At 33.8% G+C, this 19,230-nt stretch overlaps 1 protein-coding gene across 1 annotated transcript in view; it reads right to left on the bottom strand.

Moving 5' to 3' along the window:
* Positions 1-19,230, bottom strand: part of LOC149798164 (carbonic anhydrase-related protein 10-like) — a 126,487-nt gene that overhangs the window by 105,850 nt on the left and 1,407 nt on the right. The gene's annotated exons all lie outside the window — the stretch shown is intronic.

Here is a 19,230-nt window from a genome sequence, read left to right as displayed (position 1 = left end):
AACCTTTAAAACTTCACCTGGAAGCAGCAGGAATATACAGAAGAGCGATCACTTAACTTTGAAATTGGACGGGAAACTTCGTAAACTCGACGGAAAAGATAAACTCTGACTTTTTTTCTTACAGTGACAGTGGTAACATTCCGAATACCTTACCATTTAACTTCCACTTCAGTGATTTTAGATTATCAAGTGCAACCCTGTATTTTTCTCATTTACTGTATTACTACTGAATAATCTTGAACCGTCGATCAAAACAGTTCTTCTCGACGGGCTTTCAAAAAAGCTTTGTGCACAAAGCAGCCTTCACTCTGACGTATCATGATGAAAATCGAATGCTAATATATTTCAATTCCAATTTTGTCCTAATGGGATTACTGTGATTGCTAATCTTCATCGATTTAAACATACTGATAATCCATTTTTGTCTTGTGAATGCATAGAAACAAGTTTACGTTTTTTTTTTATATTCTGTCCATAATATAACAGAAATAGGTTGCTTCCAGATATGCTTTGTTTATCACTGCATGAATAGGTACAAGGATGAGATATAAAAAAGGATATTTCTAATTAGGGTGCCACTACAGCCAATGGATGATATTGCATCTGGTAAACTAATCATGTACTCATTTACAGCGTCAAAGCTGTAGTCCAAGGTAAATGGCTTCAATAATCGACCAGAAAACCCTTAGTGTATCTTTGAGAAAAGCTTGTTGTTCCCATCTCCTCGGCATAATATAGCGAAAAGGAACGCCGACATTGTAGTTATAAATCAACCAATCAGCAGCAAAACAAAATCACCAATGTTTCCACGGGGATGGGTTGGAGGAGGATCCAGAGACAGACACAACACACGTAGGAAACTCCCGCATAAGGGGCTCCTTTACTTCACTGAATTAAAGAAGTATTTTCAACCTGTCATTTTACTGTGCATGTATTGTGCACGTCAGCATAACTTCCTGATGACTTAATCAGTGCTCAAAGTGACATCGAGTCCAATTTATAATTCTGCAAGTTGGTTGTTACCTTATTATTTCTAAAACGGAGCTAATATATGCAACATTAGAAAGATAGAAGACTCAGCCGTTATATGTAAAGATGCAAATATTAATAAATCAGTGTTAAGACTCTTGCTGTTCTAATGGACTGGTTTGGGTTTAATGCGGTATGCATTACACGATTTTATGAAACAGATATATACAAAAACGTGTTATAACAAGTTTGCCGTGGATGCTTGTATGTGTTTATTCATGTGTATATGTATTGATTTATATTGATTATATTAAACGCTGCTAACATTCCAATTTTGACAGCGGTTTCTCTATTCGGTTTAAACCATAGTCCAGAGACAATCGTATTCTAGTGTTATCTGGCCTCCCGCAAATTACTTGGTAGTTTCCAAGTCACGGCATTCTTTTCCTTTAAGCATCAAAGGGTTGTGTAACATTCCATCTCTTACACAGCACTGTCGCGTGTAGATAAACACTTCCGATTGTTAATACCAGATCACAAGCCATCTAAATGGAACATTGCAGAAATACGATTGCACACACGTTTTGTATATTTTATCAGTTAGGTTGCTAGACGTGGGTAGAGGACAAAATAGTTTTTAAATCTAATTTTTCTTAGTTTCGATTCAATATATAATTAATATTTATTCATTAAGACATCTCTTTCAATATGATACTGTACGGTCGGTTATCGTAGGAGAATAAGAATTTTTGAGAATGTTATCTCACAGAAGTTGCCCTTTTAAATATACGTTTTTTACGATTTATCGTTTGTTTTCTAATTTTTACATATCGAGAATATTTTAAATGTGTTTTTGCAATGCACTTTTGTCAAAGGTCACGTTATTTTTGACGTCAGTTATGTTTTCTATATACAATGAATAGTCTGTCTGGATTCTGGTTACTATTTTCAGTCTTGTTTTATATAAAGTAAATATAGCAACAACAAAAACTAATAAGAACGAACACAGCAATTTCTTAATTCAAACTACTCCTTAGCGATTTAACAGCCTGCATAGATTGTGGTGTGACGTGGCATCAGCCTCGTTTGCGTTGCTATTTCAGTCTTTTTTTTTTTTTTGCCGTGAACTTTGGAGAGCAAGGATGCCAAGTTAACAATGCTAAAGCAAGACTTTTAGATGACTCAAAGCTTAAAACAGGCGTTTCAACATTAATATTACAAATATCCACTTGAGGTGGAGTGAAGCTAGAGCTCGAACAAGAGAGCAGTTGGCTTCTTAATTATATCCCTCAAGCATTCACAAGAGGCAAAGTTTAATTTGCTAAAGCGTTGAGATCATTAAAGATTATATCGAACTCCACAACAAAGGCAATTGTCCATCCGTAAAGTTATCTCCACAAAATTCCTTAAAATTGGAAAAATAAATGCAAAATGTGGCAAAACGTAATTGCGTAAATTGACGTACGTATATTTTTAAAATATTTCCTTTTGGTATAATGCCGCCTAATTTTCACTTTGTTTCGTTTAATGAAATAATCGTTTGGTTAGGAAGCAAACCTAATATATCAGCGAATATCAAGTTCCCATTATGTCAGTGTTGATGGAAGCAATCAACACCGTTCGAAGACACAGACTATAGTTTTCTTATCTTGTGTCATCTATGATTTTCTCCAGTGCAGGTAAACGATTGCTGCTTTGTCCTTAAAATTTTTGCTATAAATTGGATATTTTTTTAGGTCCCTGAGTGCTAGAAAAATTTGGGGATAGGTTTACATTCGACAAAATGATCATTCCATTGAAAACTAAAGTCTAATGAAGGTTCATTTTCTGAGAGCAAGGTCAGGGTAAGAAAGGTACATTAAAACGATGATCTGTCACGAAACGTTTTCAAATGTTATGTTGAAATGCAATTGTTAGTACGTACAATTACACGTATGCGTTTCCATGTGCACATCGTTCTAGCTGGAAATCTATTAGCCTGCCTACTTAGAGTCAGTAAAACATGTTCATTTGTAATCCTCTAAAATAGAGAAGTCTTAAGCCACGCTCTGATTCCATTCCGTTAGGCATATTTCGATAAATAGAATTCGACTCCAGCGTTTTAAACACTGTAAAGAATTACAGCTAAAGGAACATCTTTTCTGCCATATTCACAGTTCCCTCTTAAAACTTAGCCACTCAGTAACATTACTGAAAGGCAGAACACGCTATTTAGTTCTCATCAATACTCCTTGTATCAAACACTGGGGTGAGGGTGACTCAGGAGACAGTCAGATGTATTTGAGGACACGAATTTAGATGTAAAACGTCCCCCTCCCCCCCATATTCTCATAAGGCAGTATATGCCACTTTGGAATCAACGTATACAAAAGTCAGAGATTAAATCATATATCCAGAGGTGACATTTAACACAACATTTGTTGGAACGCTAATGACACAGTTCACTCTTAACTTCTCGTTGGTGGGTTGGTTGCAATGAAATAATGAAATGCCAATTAAGACCAGTTTCATTTATAACATAAAATGTAACAGATTCTAAATAGACACAAACATGTATTTGTCAGTCAGTTATATAATCACAAACATGTATTTGTCAGTCAGTTATATAATCACAAACATGTATTTGTCAGTCAGTTACATAATCACAAACATGTATTTGTCAGTCAGTTACATAATCACAAACATGTATTTGTCAGTCAGTTATATAATCACAAACATGTATTTGTCAGTCAGTTACATAATCACAAACATGTATTTGTCAGTCAGCTCAAAAAATAATTAAAATATATTAATATCTGAAGGTCAGACTGTCTCAACACCTTTAAGCATAACTTTTATTCATCCAATTAAATAATTTGTCATACATACATTCATACATACACACACACACACACACACACTCACTCACACACACACACACACGCATGCATGCATGCATAGATGCATACATACATACATACAAAGTTATCACCTTAATTTGATATTAGATGGTTATTATTAGTTTTACATTAATTTTATAAAAACACAAAAATAATATTACCGGATTGTTTTATAAACTGATCAAAACAAGATTTGGGTGAATAGTCGCCAGTTTGATCGAGGTAGAACCATACCGAGAAATGTTTCTCAGGCTTTACCTCGATGGATCCAAAGGGTTTACAAAATGAACCATTAGTTCAGCGGAGTTAATTTTTGTTTAACTTTCACACAAATAAAAATTCCAAAAGCAAACAGCAATAAAAAAAGCAACGTGAAAGTAACACATTGATTAAGACAGAATTAAACTATAGCGAACTGGGATATTTCTTGATTATTAAGTTCCCTAGAAGGGTGTATGATCAAAAAACAGCGACAAACAAATGTATAGAAGTTGAATAAGGCAAGTGCCTGGCAACTGTTTAGTGCATTCCTCTGCATTTCTTCTTCTTCTTCTTCTTCTTCTTCTTCTTCTTATTATTATTATTATTATTATTACTACACTGTTACATTTGCAGTTTTCATGAACACCTTTTCAGCAACCGAGAGCAAAGCTGATTCCAAGAGGCATAAATGTCGTTAAAATGTATACTTTTAACTTTCTGACATGGTTTTGTACAGCATCCAGATCTAGAAAAATAAGTGGGTCCCCATCTATTTTTGAAGTGCTAGTGAGGATTAGAAAGTTTAAGTATGTCATATGGCCTCTTTAGTGAGCTTTGGTAGTTTAATTTTCTCACAGTCTCTATAGTGAGCATTAGAAATATAATTATTTCATAAGGTCTCTATCGTGAGCATTAGAAAGTGTGTGTCACAAGGCCTCTTTAGTGAGCATTAGAAAGGTTAATTATGTCATAAGGCCTCTTTAGTCAGCATTGATAGTATAATTATCTCACAGTCTCTATAGTGAGCATTAGAAAGTGTACGTCATATGGTCTCTATAGTGAGCATTATAAAGTGTATGCCATAAGGCCTCTTTAGTGAGCATTAGTAGGAATAATATTTCATATAGTCTCTTTAGTGAGCATTATAAGCATAAGTATGTCATTAGTTAACATTAGAAAGTATGTCATATAGTATCTATAGTGAGTGTCAGAAAGTGTAAGTTTAGTATAGGGTCTTTGTGCGAATAAGTAGTTTAATTATCTCGTATGGTCTCTAGTGAGCATTAGAAAGAATAATTATTTAATATGGTCTATATAGTGAGCATCTATATAGTGTCGATATAGTGAGTACCAGTAAGTATAGGTATGTAATATATTCTCTATAGTTAATATGTTTAAGGGTAATAAAGTCTCTACACAAAACAGACTTAAAAATTTTAATATCTATATTAGTGTTTTGATCATCGGAAAAGTACTCGCCCCGAATAGATTTTTACTTAAGGTATTGTGATTTTCACGCCACCCTTCTCACCACTTAATCAACTTAACGTTTCAGTCATATAACTAAGGTAAGACTGTGCCAATTATATTTTCTGACTTCTACGGATGGCAACCCGACTATCGAAATTCATCAAGATGGCAGAGTATGGTCTATGGCGTTGCCCCTCATGCTAACGTAAACTTCGAATGACGATTATTACTAATATTTGGAACTAATATTTGGAAATATTTACTTATATCCCTTCCAATTGTTTGTTCCATTGTGTTTCTTTTCCACCGAATGAGACACATTCCATTATTTATATCAGTAAGGACTTCCTGAAATACAGTCAATATTTTCTATAGTAAATACGCCTGTAGGACAGAACATCTCTCGCTATAACTTGGATATAACAGGGTCATACTTTAAAAGAACGCACATTTTGTAGACTCATTCCATGATCGTATAATTAGGAGACATCAACTTAAATTACTTGCACAAGCTCTCGCTTGGCAAACCATAAAATTACGTTGCTCGCGCAGACAAGAACGCGCCGTATGGATTATGTTCAGTAGAAATTATCGCGTTCTTTTACTTAGATCTTGTGTATTTTGGCAGATTGTCTACGTGTAGAGTCAAATATAACTTTTTTTCAATTATTTCATTTTTAAAAATTATTTACAACAATTTTGCAAAAAATGCAATCGAACTATATTTTTTCAACCTTTTTGCGACCGTTTGAAAATGCAGATTATTGAACGGAAATGTCGCTTAATCTTTCAATAGGAGTAATGTACCAGCACAAATAATGAAACGTTTGCTTTTTTCCCTCATGAGTATCAGAGATAGTGTGTATTAGGGTAACAATTTTATGCCTGAGAAATCCCAATCAGAGTGACCTCAAAACCTAATAACTGGGAAAAGGCTTTTCAGAGTACAACACTAACTACTTCCTGTGTATCACATTTCCATTTTAATGATATGTACATAGAATAACTCTATCTAAACCTTGATCGGATCATGTACAGCATATAAAATTATCAGTAATGCATACATATATCAATATCTCTTGCTTCATGAAAAACTTCTTTAAAGAAATTCTTTTCTTTTTTTGGCCATCCGGAACGATTTACTGAAGCCTTCCAGTACTGTATTTTATCATTGTTTACATAAATAATATGCGAATTTTATTTTATGCATGTATAAACGATCTCTGACATGTTGAAATGTGTATACAGGCATATGTCTGAATTACAGAATTCGTAGATACACTGATGTATAATCAATAATATTGATTCATCGTAATCAATATTAGATTGATTGAAATCCGTGTTATATTACATACCACAACTATTGTAATCAAGTACGTCATTTAACAAAAGAGTATGCCGTTGTTTTCAGAGCGTATAGCTTTTCTTACATACGGATTACACCAACTGACCTTGATTGGGAAGATTTTATCGACAAAATCAATTATTAAATAAGTTTCCCAAGTACGTGAAGTAAACATAACTAGACTATTATAGTCATATATACTAGGCGGGAGGTCGTGGGTTCGAACCCCGACCGAGTCATACCAAAGACTTACAAAAATGGTACTAACAGCTGCCTCGCTAGGCGCTCAGCATTAAGAGGTTAGTGTTAGGACTGGTCGGCCTGGTGTTAGGATAATGTAACTGGGCGAGACATCATGCTAAATGTCTGCCGCATGATGTCCCAGTGGTAGACATCACTACAAACTGCCACACTGCAGACATGGTACCGATATGACTGCAAAATTGTTAAAGCTACGTTAAAAATCCTAATCACACACACATTTTCTTTAAATATTGACGATTGAACAAAGTCGCAATTTATTTGAAATGGATCTATGGTAGATTATTGTTTACTACGTTTTCTGTGTATGGTCACAATGCATAAAAGAAAAGCGACAATAAGAATACCTTGCTGGATAACATCCTGGGTATTAAATCTGATATTAGACAAATGTTTGTTCCTTTAACGGTTGAAACTTTTGTACCTAAATTCCGTAGAATAGGTCAATCACCATACATGGATTGCGTCAATAAATTAGCCAGTTGGAAATTCTTTTCATATCAGTCAATATTCGAATATACAACTACGCAGTGGGATTCCAATTATTACAACTTATTTCTCCAGAAACACAAATACGGTCACAGAGTCTGAGTTTAGTTCCCGCTCGGGATGAGTGGAAATAGATAAAAGAAATTTATTGATAGAGTTCGATGATTCTGGTATAAACTGAAGAGCATGTATGTTTTTTTAATACAAAGTCTTTTGGATCAATAACAAGAATATGAATATCAGTTTAATTTATAGGTCGCACGAGTATTACTGTTCATGCAATAATTGATTTCTCAACCAGATTATAGTATCCAAAACGTGTCATACGTCCAATTTGACAAACCTTATATTACAGCCAAAGACAAAACGTAGTGACTTGACTGCTTTAAAATCTTTTGCATGATATTTGCTTTATTGACACAGTAATAAAGACATGTACGAAATGCATATTTTGATTGAAAATATTCTAATTGACGTAGTGGTAATGAGGAACAGAATACAACTGTTATTACATGTTGGGTCTTTTTTAATTATTAATATCTCATATATAAGAAATTAAATCATACCTACTACTAGCAAATAACGGAGTTACAAATAATAATGTATTGCCATGTTTTACTCAAACTGAGTTTTTCGAGATCACCACCTACGAGTAAATAAATTTGGCAAATTCCAGTCTCAAGAAAAATGTTCTAGTTGCCTTTGATAATATCCATTAAACAGAACGCTGAATTTTCACGGCAATAGTAGAAACAATATACTAAATTGGTAGAACTATTATTACAGCTACTACCACTACTAATTTTGCTGCTACTACAACTGCTGCTTCTACTAATGCAGCTAATAGTAGCGTTAATGCAGCCTGATATGATGCTGTTAAAAAGCCAAATGTCTAACTTAAAACTCTCCAAATTTACCAAAATCCTTATTTCACAAGTAAAGTTAATCACGAAAGCTTTTAGCGATCTCCAGGATATCGGAAATATGAGATACTGAATTTTCGTTTGTCAGAAATGTGTTCAGTTATTATAAGGCTTTTCAGAAGAGATCAGGTTTTCTCTAGAAAAGCATTATATATATATATATATATATATATATATATATATATATATATATATATATATATATATATATATATATATATATATATATATATATATATATATATATATATATATATATATATATATATATATATATATTGTTATAAAGGATATACAATATATCAATGTAAATTATACAATTTTATATAGTGCATTAGCATTAAGTCCATTAGGATACAGAGTATCTAACTTATGAATCCAATAAGTTTCTTTTATGAGTCTATTCATGTCACCATGCATAATATCTATTGGCATGAAAGAAAAATCAAGTAGAGAGTGATTATTGGTGTTAAAGTGTGTTGAAATATTAGAGGAAAACTGAGGATCTCTATAATTTTTTATATGAAAGCGATGATTATTCATTCTCTTAGAGACTTGTTGTAGTGTTTGTCCAACATATTGCATGCTACATTTTTTATAGGTTATCAAATAAATCACATCAGTTGATATGCAGTTAGTGTTATCGCGTAGAGAAAATACCTCTTTTGTATTAGCACTACTGAAAGAAGTACTTTCTCTTATGTTTGCACATTGAGAACACCGGTGTCTGTTACATTTAGATGACGAAAAGTGTATTTTTTTATTTTCTGTCTGTCTAGTTCTGATTAAAAAATCTTGCAAATTCTTGGGTCTTCTATAAGCGAGAACTGGTTTAATTCTGAAAAGTGATTTGACGCTAGTTATTGGATAAATTTAGGAGACTATAATATTTATTAATTATACGACCTATATTAGGTAATGAAGGATTATATTGCATTGTGAAAGGAATTACATCTCTCTCTATTTTACATTCTGCTGTGTTTAAAGCCTCATGTTGAGTAAGATTAAGGGCTTTGTTCAGTGCAGAATCAATTATGTATGTAGGATAATTTCTGTTTTGGAAATAACACCAATAATCACTCTCTACTTGATTTTTCTTTCATGCCAATAGATATTGTGCATGGTGACATGAATAGACTCATAAAAGAAACTTATTGGATTCATAAGTTAGATACTCTGTATCCTAATGGACTTAATGCTAATGCACTATATAAAATTGTATAATTTACATTGATATATTGTATATCCTTTATAACAATATAATTATATGTATGACTGTTTGTCTCTAGTTTATTTTATTATTTTACTAATTCAAGTTTCATTAGAGACTCGTGTATCTTTTAGATCCTTTCATATATAATTGTTATTAAATTGTTATAATGATTCATATCTTTTATGACGTTACGTAATGACGTAATTGTTGTTTTAAAATAAAAGACGTCATCCGTTACTTTCAAAACATTTCGTGCCTGAAGAAGCATACATTAAATGCGAAATTAGTTGCACAGAATTTTCGGCGTTTGTGTTGTTTTTTTTTATCACAATTATATATAAATATCTATATATATATATATATATATATATATATATATATATATATATATATATATATATATATATATATATATATATATATATATATATATATATATATATATATATATATATATATATATATATATATATATATATATATATATATATATATATATATATATATATATATATATATATATATATATATATATATATATATATATATATATATATATATATACAGTACTTATATTCACATGAAAGTGCGTATGCAATCAAATTATCATACAACATCAATCTCCATGACATAATCTTTTCCACACACACATCCTTGGATCCATCGTATCACGTTACAGTCTCCGTCAATGATCGAAAAAATACTGAAAATTCTAGCCGACAATGCATATACACGTACCTTGTTTATCCAATGACGTCATGCGCACATCACATACCTTCATAACATTCATTCAAAAATTTTTCAATAGGACTATATAATCGTAGTTATCGATGTGCACACTTTACATAATCAGTTTCAAAGTAAATAAAGTACGAAGGACTTTATGTTAAGTTCTCGAGTGGTTAAGTACAAATTTACAAATAAGCCATGATCATTTATTCTTTATAATTCAAATTTAATTTTCTTCCTTTCTGTCATCATACAAGCGGATTCCATTCGAATCTAGAAAGTTCGTAGTCTTATTTCATTGCCGTCTTCCAATAGCACCTTGATACATAGCCCCGTCTTCTCTAGCCAAGAGTCGTCAACTCTTATATAGTAGTATTGGGTAGAGCATCAAAAAGAGAATCATGGCAGTGTACTAAGGAACTTGGTATGTTCATTGTATTCAGTTTTATTTTGGTTGTTGTTTAAACCAGGCTATTCTCTTTTTTCAACATCGCGCCTGCGTAGGCACGTACTGATGTAGCATTCTTTTTTTTTTCTTGTTGCTTTCTTCTCATTTCGATCTTTTAAATGCAAAGATTGTATCCAATTTTAGTGAGATATCCTGTTCGTCATATGACCCTGGCCTATAATAACAGCTGGTGAAACATTGTCGAAGCAAAATGCAATCATTTCTGAATGTAGATTGTAAAGCCTGCCAAATGCATTTTTGTCAACAGGAGTGAGCGTTGGAATGCATTAAGGACTGTGCGAATACATTGCCCTAACTAAAATCATATGCAGACCTGACTGGTGAATTTGTCGAGTGGAATTGCTTTAATGAAAATCATAAGCTTACGCCAATTTTAATTTGTGTCCAGTACAGTTTGTAACCATGTTAAAAGGACAAAAACATGCATATCGATTGGGACGTATGTCCAGTACAGTATTTTAAGGAGAAAGACATGCATACCGACTGGGACGTTTGTCCAGTACAGATTGTAACCGTGCTTTAGGGAGAAAGACATGCATACCGACTGGGACTTTTGTTCAGTACAGCTTGTAATCGTGCTTTAAGGAAAAAGACATGTATGCCGATTGGAACGTTTGTCCAGTACAGTTCGTAACCGTGCTTTAAGGAGGAAGACATGCATATCGATTGGGACGTTTGTTCAGTACAGTTTGTAACCGTGCTTTAAGGAAAAGACATGCATGCCGATTGGGACGTTTGTCCAACATGGTTTTGGTAACTGGGTTATGAATTGAAACCCGTGCTACTTCAGCTGTTCATATTCTACGTATGGATACGGTACTTGCATTTGCACTTTGTCGATTTAAAATTTTCTAGTAATTGTTATATTATTTGTAGTAATTTTGTATGAATGCACTATGCTGTACGTACATATATGTTCATGCATGGTAGTACTATGGACCATACATTTTATTGAAATTCTCCCCCTCCCCCTCGAATTCTTCCTAATAGTCATCGTCTTCATCAGCATAGTCGTCGTCGTCATCCAATTACTCCACTAATATTTGTATCACTTTATTCAAAGACAAGGAGTTGTGTCTTCTTGGAGTGGCAAGATATGATCGATGTTTAAGATGACTGGAAATCCTATTTAATTGTTTGTTGTGTAGTAATGTTTGATTTACACTAACTATTGGAGTTTAGTGTCGCGAACAAAATCAATTCATTCTTAAGACTAACTTAAGCAGTCCATGATTGCAATAGAAACGAAACCACTGTTTTCATCTATAAAAGTTAAACATGTCTTCCCAACTGATTCTTGCTTTAAAATTCGCAGGAGATCATATAATGGAAAATATTTTAGTCTTTGTTCGTTCGTGTGTGTCATTTGTGTGATTTAGATTTTTAACGTAGCTTTAACAATTTTCCAGTCATATCGCTACGATGTCTGCAGTGTGGCAGTTTATAGTGATGTCTAGCACCGGGGCATCATGCGGCAGACATTTAGCATGATGTCCCACCCAGTCACATTATCCTGACACCAGGCCGACCAGTCCTAAAACTAACCTCTTAATGCTGAGCGCCTAGCAAGGCAGCTGTTAGTACCATTTTTGTAAGTCTTTGGTACGACTCGGCCGGGGTTCGAACCCACGACCTCCCACCGGAGCGGTCTTGTTCTTTTGTATGTATGTATGTATGTATGGATGGATGGATGGATGGATTGTGCATATAAATCAGGAAAGCATTCGTTTTGCAACAATCTATCAACCATCCATAAGTGAATGATGACCTATGAAACAGACAATACTTACCCGCATCTTTTAATTTCAGCTCTCAACACATTACTTTTGTTTATCTCTCACATACATTTCTAATCATTAGAAAGCTCACATGCCTTTTTCGTGCAATCATTCTCAAACGGACTTGATATGAGACTTACGTCCGTGCATTTATGCTCAGAATCTGAAGTCAATAAGTTAAATAGATGTACAATTACGAACATATTTAAAAGTATTATATTATAGTCTAGAATAGTAAAGTATAACATAGCAGAGTAGAGTAGAGCAGAGTAGATTAGAGCAGAGGACAGTACAGTACAGTACAGTACAGTAGAAGAGAGTAGAGTAGAGGAGAAGAGAAGAGAATATCATAGAGGAGAGGAGAAGAGAGGAGAGTCGAGTAGAAGAGAAGAGAGGAGAGGAGAGTAGGGTAGAGAAGAGAGGAGAGGAGAGCAGAGTAGAGTAGAGTTGAGTAGAGTTGAGTAGAGTAGAGGAGAGTAGAATAAATGAGAAGAGAGTAGAGGAGAAGAGAAGAGAATAGCGTAGAGTAGAGAAGAGATGATAGTAGAGTAGAGGAGAAGAGAGAAGAGTAGAGTTGAGTAGAGTTGAGTTGAGTAGAGTAGAGGAGAGGAGAGGAGAGGAGAGTAGAAGAGAGGAGAAGAGAGGAGATTAAAGTAGAGGAGATGAGAAGAGAGGAGAGGAGAGTAGAATAGAGTAGGGTAGAAGAGAGCAGAGTAGGGTAGAGAAGAGTAGAGTAGAACAGAATAGAGTTGAATAAAGTGAGGTATGGCATTGCATAGCACACAACAATACAGTACAGTATAGAATAGTATAGCATAGGATAATCACGCAATACAATACTATATCCCATCACATCATATCTTGCCTTATCATGCCATATGATTAGGTGCAACATGAAATAAACAGTACGATAATGGTTGGAAAGTTACACACTAAAGACTAATTTTGACTGTACATGCTTATACGAAAATCACGTGTAACACTGGTCTGTCATTGTCTGATGAGCAGTTCGTTTATATTCGTACTTAAAATAAACAACGAAGCTTCTGATCTGCCAATGGCAGATATTAATTGCAGTTATTTTATTGGCATTTGCAGGATTACGTAAATGTTATTACTGCGTTTTGTAAAGCCATTATCTGACAAGAAATGTGTATGTTTCATACAAGACAAGACAACTAATCACTAGCAAGACTACCTTCATGTTATAAGATCACGCAAATGAAACATGCGATGTACCTGCCACTAAACTCCTTGATAGAAAATGTTTCATTTTCCAATTGGGAAAACAACCCTCAAACCAGGATAGCCCAAAAGAAGAATAGAAAAATGTTGCTAACGTTGCACGCAGACAATAAATTTCTCAGACTGCAAATTCTGTCTATAATGTAATAACTGGAGATACCTTAATGTTGGTTTATTTTCTCTCTTTACATTTTGAAAACGTTTATTTTACATCGATAATCCAATCCGCGTTTGTTTCCTTTATTTTTGTTTACATTATGCCCACCCACCCACCCCGTTTATTGTTTTTGTTTTAATTATGTAAAATTTGTGATGACGAAAGAAAGAGGATATCAACTGCTATCAAAATGGCTTCAATGAAAAGGGTCCTCATTTCATTGAACGTACTAGGGCTAGATAAGTTCAAACGTAATTTTAGTCGTTTATCACATTCCGCTTACCTTTGATTGCTACGATAAATGTGGAGGCTGAATATATATATATATATATATATATATATATATATATATATATATATATATATATATATATATATATATATATATATATATATATATATATATATATATATTACACACTACCTACCGTTTTAAAGTATTTGCATAGAATAATACAAAGTTTTGTTCAGACACTCATGCCTTTTAAACAATGTTTATAATTCACACCAATGATCACGTTTCAGTACCATGTTGAAATGTCTAAATACTTTGTTCAGCCCATATAATGGACTCTAATTGTAAACAATTACGCCCCCCCCCCCCATCAATATGTATGGTACAAAAAGTTTGGATCAACATGGTGGACAATGGCTTTTGAGTGAGCTTCTGCTAGGCTTAATCGTGACCAGGAGCCATTAGGTCTTCTCCCACTTTGTTGTTACAGTAACTGAGGTTAATTGTCGTAATGTTTGTCATTGGGGTTTAATGTCACATGTTGTTGTATTACACAAAAGGAATTGTCCAAACATGAATTAATGCTGCCTGTATAGGGTAATATTAAGAGAGATATAAATAAACAAAACTGAAAAGAATGTCTGCAAGGACGAAATATTTGTTTAACAGACTCTGTTATTTCAATATGACCTGTAATTTATTTTTCCAATCCACATCACATCAATTTATGGACCATTGATGATCTGTATAGATAATGCAAATGCATTTTGTGTTAAACATATTGAACACAGTACCGGGTTTGTCTGTGAAAATTGCTTTTAGCCACCAAGAACGAATCCGACTAATGAAAAAATGGTCGTAATGAGAAATTATTCTAGAAGAGAGTCTGTTTATTTGTAACTATTTTCAAAACCAGGAATTTTGTAATGGTACGTCTATGTTTAATTAGGATAGATTCATTATGAACGCACACTGCACGCTTGTCTGGTCTGTATATTCTCCTCTTGAACCATTTTCTTTCGCCTTTGGACCACCGAATATTTTAATTGCGTCATAGCGGAAGTATTGTTTGCTCCATTTACGGTTGCTCCATTCACAGTCTTGGCTTCGACTGCAAGCGCCCTGCTGAAAATTATAGATTTAGTCACAATGGCTGCATAAACATCTCTCATTTCGACTGCACTGACGCGATTTTCTGATAACTCAATATTTGCAATTGTTAATTAAGACGTAGGTTGATGCTGATTATACTAATTACATCACAATTTTCAAACCTTTGCCAACAAAATACATCGACTGCAAGAACAGTATGCAATTTTCGAATTAACAGAGACAATTATCTCAGTCGGTTTGATAAGTTGATTTGTAGGTTTGATTATTTTGGTTTGACTGTAACAGCAATACTCTTTTCCTAATAATACAATTCCTGCAAAGGTTTCTAATTGGTCCATAAATATTGATAAATAATGCGATTGAATGCTTAGATATACATATACTATGATACTTGTCTCTTTCTGGTCATATTAATAGGGTATCCGCAAGTATGTGAAAGAAAAAAATGAAATCTAAACGAAGGCATACGATTTATTTCAAGGACAATGATTTGTTTTTCTTGTTTTGTGCAAAGCATATATTAGTTCCGGCGAACCTATTGCAGAATATGCAAGTGTTGCACTTTACAATATGTACATCAAAACAGCAAGAGAATGACGTCATATAAGCAGCACGTGAACTTCCTCCTAGGAAAGAATAATCAGATACTCAGGGTAACTTTTTCCAGTGTTCAAAATGCTTTTGCCAATACTTTTATTGTTCTCATTTTAATGTGAGCCTAAACCTAAGTACACAGTTTTCATTAATTATACTTTAACTGTGGTAAACTAAGCACAAATATGCGAATCTGTATCAGTTATACATCTGGCATTGTCTCAAAACATTAAAGATCGAACTAGTTTGCGTAAATGGAATGCATGGAAAGTGGTAAATATCTTCTTGTGAATGTGGTAAATATCTTCTTGTGAATGACCAGCAGGAAGTATAATAAGACATTGTTCAGTAACGTTATGGTTGCATACTTCCCAAATTTGAAATTGACATGTATACCAAACTCACGTATAAGTCAACTCTACCTGCAAGCAGCATTGACCCCGATCTGATCTCACATAATACATGGATAGGTCTGGTTGTATGTTGCTTGTTCTACTGATTATTCCTAATAAACTGCATAGACCCTGATCTGCCAGTGCATAATGCGTTGCTAGATCTGGGTAAAGTAAGACTGCAGTTGGATCCGCGAGTATACGGTACTTTTTAATCGTGACATTGCTTTTGACTGAGCTATATGAGTATTGTAAGAATTCATTATACGTTCGAAGGTACATTTGCTACAAATTTAGTGAAGTTGTGAGTCACTAAATTCGAAACAGCTGGTTTAGTTACTGCTTGATGTAAGAAATATTCCTGTTGTTGTTGTTGTAGGGTTTAACGCCATTTTTCAGCACAGTATAGGTTATACATGGCGGCCAGTATTAATGAAGAACCCGGGAAAACCCCAGAAAGAACCACCGACCCACGAGAAGCTATTGGCAAGCTTTCTCACATACCAACATTGGCCGAACCCACGAATTGAACCCACCCAAACATAGGTGAAATGATAGTGATCCGTTACGGTGAGCGCTTTAGACCACTCGGCCCCAGAAATATTCCTGTAATTATCCTTATAAAATCATCTCACAAAGAAATGAAGCCGAGATAATTTCGTTACATTCTAACAGTTTCTGTCTTTTCTTTAAAACTATGGTTCTAAGGAGGGAAGGGTGTGAGTGTGGCTTGACAACTTACATACATAGAGGTTGATGTGATTATCAGAGCATAGAAGACACTTCTTGAATAATCGCGTTAAGTTTAAGGCCAAACAATTTATTAAAATGTCTCCTAACCTGTGAATTGAATCTAGTACATATATCTTTGAAACTAATTTTAAACCATTGTACCCTGTGACAAACCTACATACTCTCAATCATCTAAACTATATATTCGGTTCCAAAGAATTACGTTATGTGCTGTTGCATAGGTTTATAGTAAATTGTTCTTTCCTCCTCTTAGTATTTATCCGTGAATAAGAATTAAGCAAGGTTCTTCATTCAAATCAATTCGGTATGCTTTAATCTTGAAATTCCTGAAATAGGTACAAAGTACGATATCGAGATAAAAAGTATGATATCGAGGTAACACGTACGATATAGAGAGAGCAAGTACGATATCGAGTTAACAAGTGCAATATCGAGGTAACGATTATAGTATCGAGATAAACGATATCGAGAAAACAAGCACGATATCGAGTTAACAAGTACGATATCGATGTCACATGTAAGATATCGAGGTCACAAGTATGATATCGAGATAACAAGAATGATGTCGATGTAACCACTATGATATTAAGGAATTAACTTAGCACTGTTCTTATGGAGCGTACAGTTGTTCAAAATGCTGGTTGGATTTGAACAGCACAGACACTGTGTTGAATATTTCGTGAAATGATTAGATGTCATTGCCATGGTACGTCGGAAGAAAGCACAAGTGTTATCATGATCTAATTGCTGATTTTTTGTACATAAGTAGATTTTGCATAGACGTTGAAGTGTTACCTTATTTATATTGAATTTTTCTTTTGATGCGATTTGATGGCACACCAATTGTACAGGATGAAAATAGGACATAAGTAATCAGGAGAGCATTTTGTAACACAAGCTTTTGAAAATCATAGAGGAGTACATGTCATTAGGGTTCCCAAGCAAATCAATAATAGGCATGCATTCACAGCGTATGGTCTTGCAAAACAACCAAGCCTTTAATCACTAGCAAACACTTTTATACAATATAAAGTTTAATTGTTAAACAACAATAATCAAGAAACAAGGATTGAACTGGTTTCCATTATCATTGTCTTTAAATTGATCTGTAGTCCGAATTAGGTTCTGCCTTCGCTGGTACAGCTTGTCTAATCACCCATATAACCAACGCTCTTACTTTCTGAAAGACGGACCAGACTGCTGGCTCATCAAAATTGTATTGCTGTGGTTATTTCTACTTCCAGGCGCACACACAAGTAAGGATCCAGCTACAATGTTTCTATGAAACAAAGACCAAACCAGACTAAATATATTGAGATGTATTCTTCTGTAAGGTCTTTCTCTGCTTTGCTTTTTGAACATATTTTTTAAGTTGAAAATGTATGTCAACTGTCAATCACAACGGTAGGGAGTATATCGGAGAATTTTCTTTATTTTTTGTAGGCACTTTTTAAATGCCAATGTAACCAGAAATGATTCTATTGTATATCCAGTCAAATAAAATGTTTCTGGAGACATTATTCAATTTGTTACATCTATTGTCAGGATACAAAGAATGTCACGTTTCAAAATTAGATTGCTTCCTTGAATAAGAGATTAAGTAAATGATATAAAATAATTATCACTATTTGTCTCGTGTTTTGTACATTATAATTTAGAAGGAATCTTTGTAATAACCTTGCATTCTCTCAACATATATATTGAACTATTGAACCGCTTTTAATTTAAAATTGGTTGTTTCGCAAGCTTTTGGCATTACATTTGTTATCGTCTATTTCTGTAACATTTGCTAGTATTTTAATTTCTCATTATGTTTACTTTGCCTTTTTATCGTTCTATGTTTCATGTGAAATATATGAAAATTAGTATCGGCATTAAATGTTGTTAGACCTTTACTTTCCTAAACTGTGATTAAAATGACAATTTTGGATACATGTTGTTGATGTTAAATACTTTACATTAATTTATGTTTCTAGCTCCACCTCAGCCCTACCAGACAGTACCGACGCTGAAGTGAAAGTTATACAGTGGTTACCAAGACACTATGAACTGCGAAAGCCACTGAAAAGAAATGTGGTTTTTGTACTAAATAAAACCTTCATATCGTCTGTGGACAAAGTAACACCTTATGTGCTTCAGAATTATGAATGTCGTACATAGTTCTATATAAAGCATTACGTAAATTCTTATTTAGTTCAGTTGCTAAAGAGAGCAGTGCTTGATTGTAAAAAAAA

Source organism: Sinohyriopsis cumingii, chromosome 6, assembly GCF_028554795.1.
Source record: "Sinohyriopsis cumingii isolate HCF-2022 chromosome 6, ASM2855479v2, whole genome shotgun sequence".
Classification (NCBI taxonomy): Eukaryota; Metazoa; Mollusca; class Bivalvia; order Unionida; family Unionidae; genus Sinohyriopsis; species Sinohyriopsis cumingii.
Note: the sequence above shows the minus strand (reverse complement) of the source record. Positions and strands in the feature narration are given on the sequence as shown.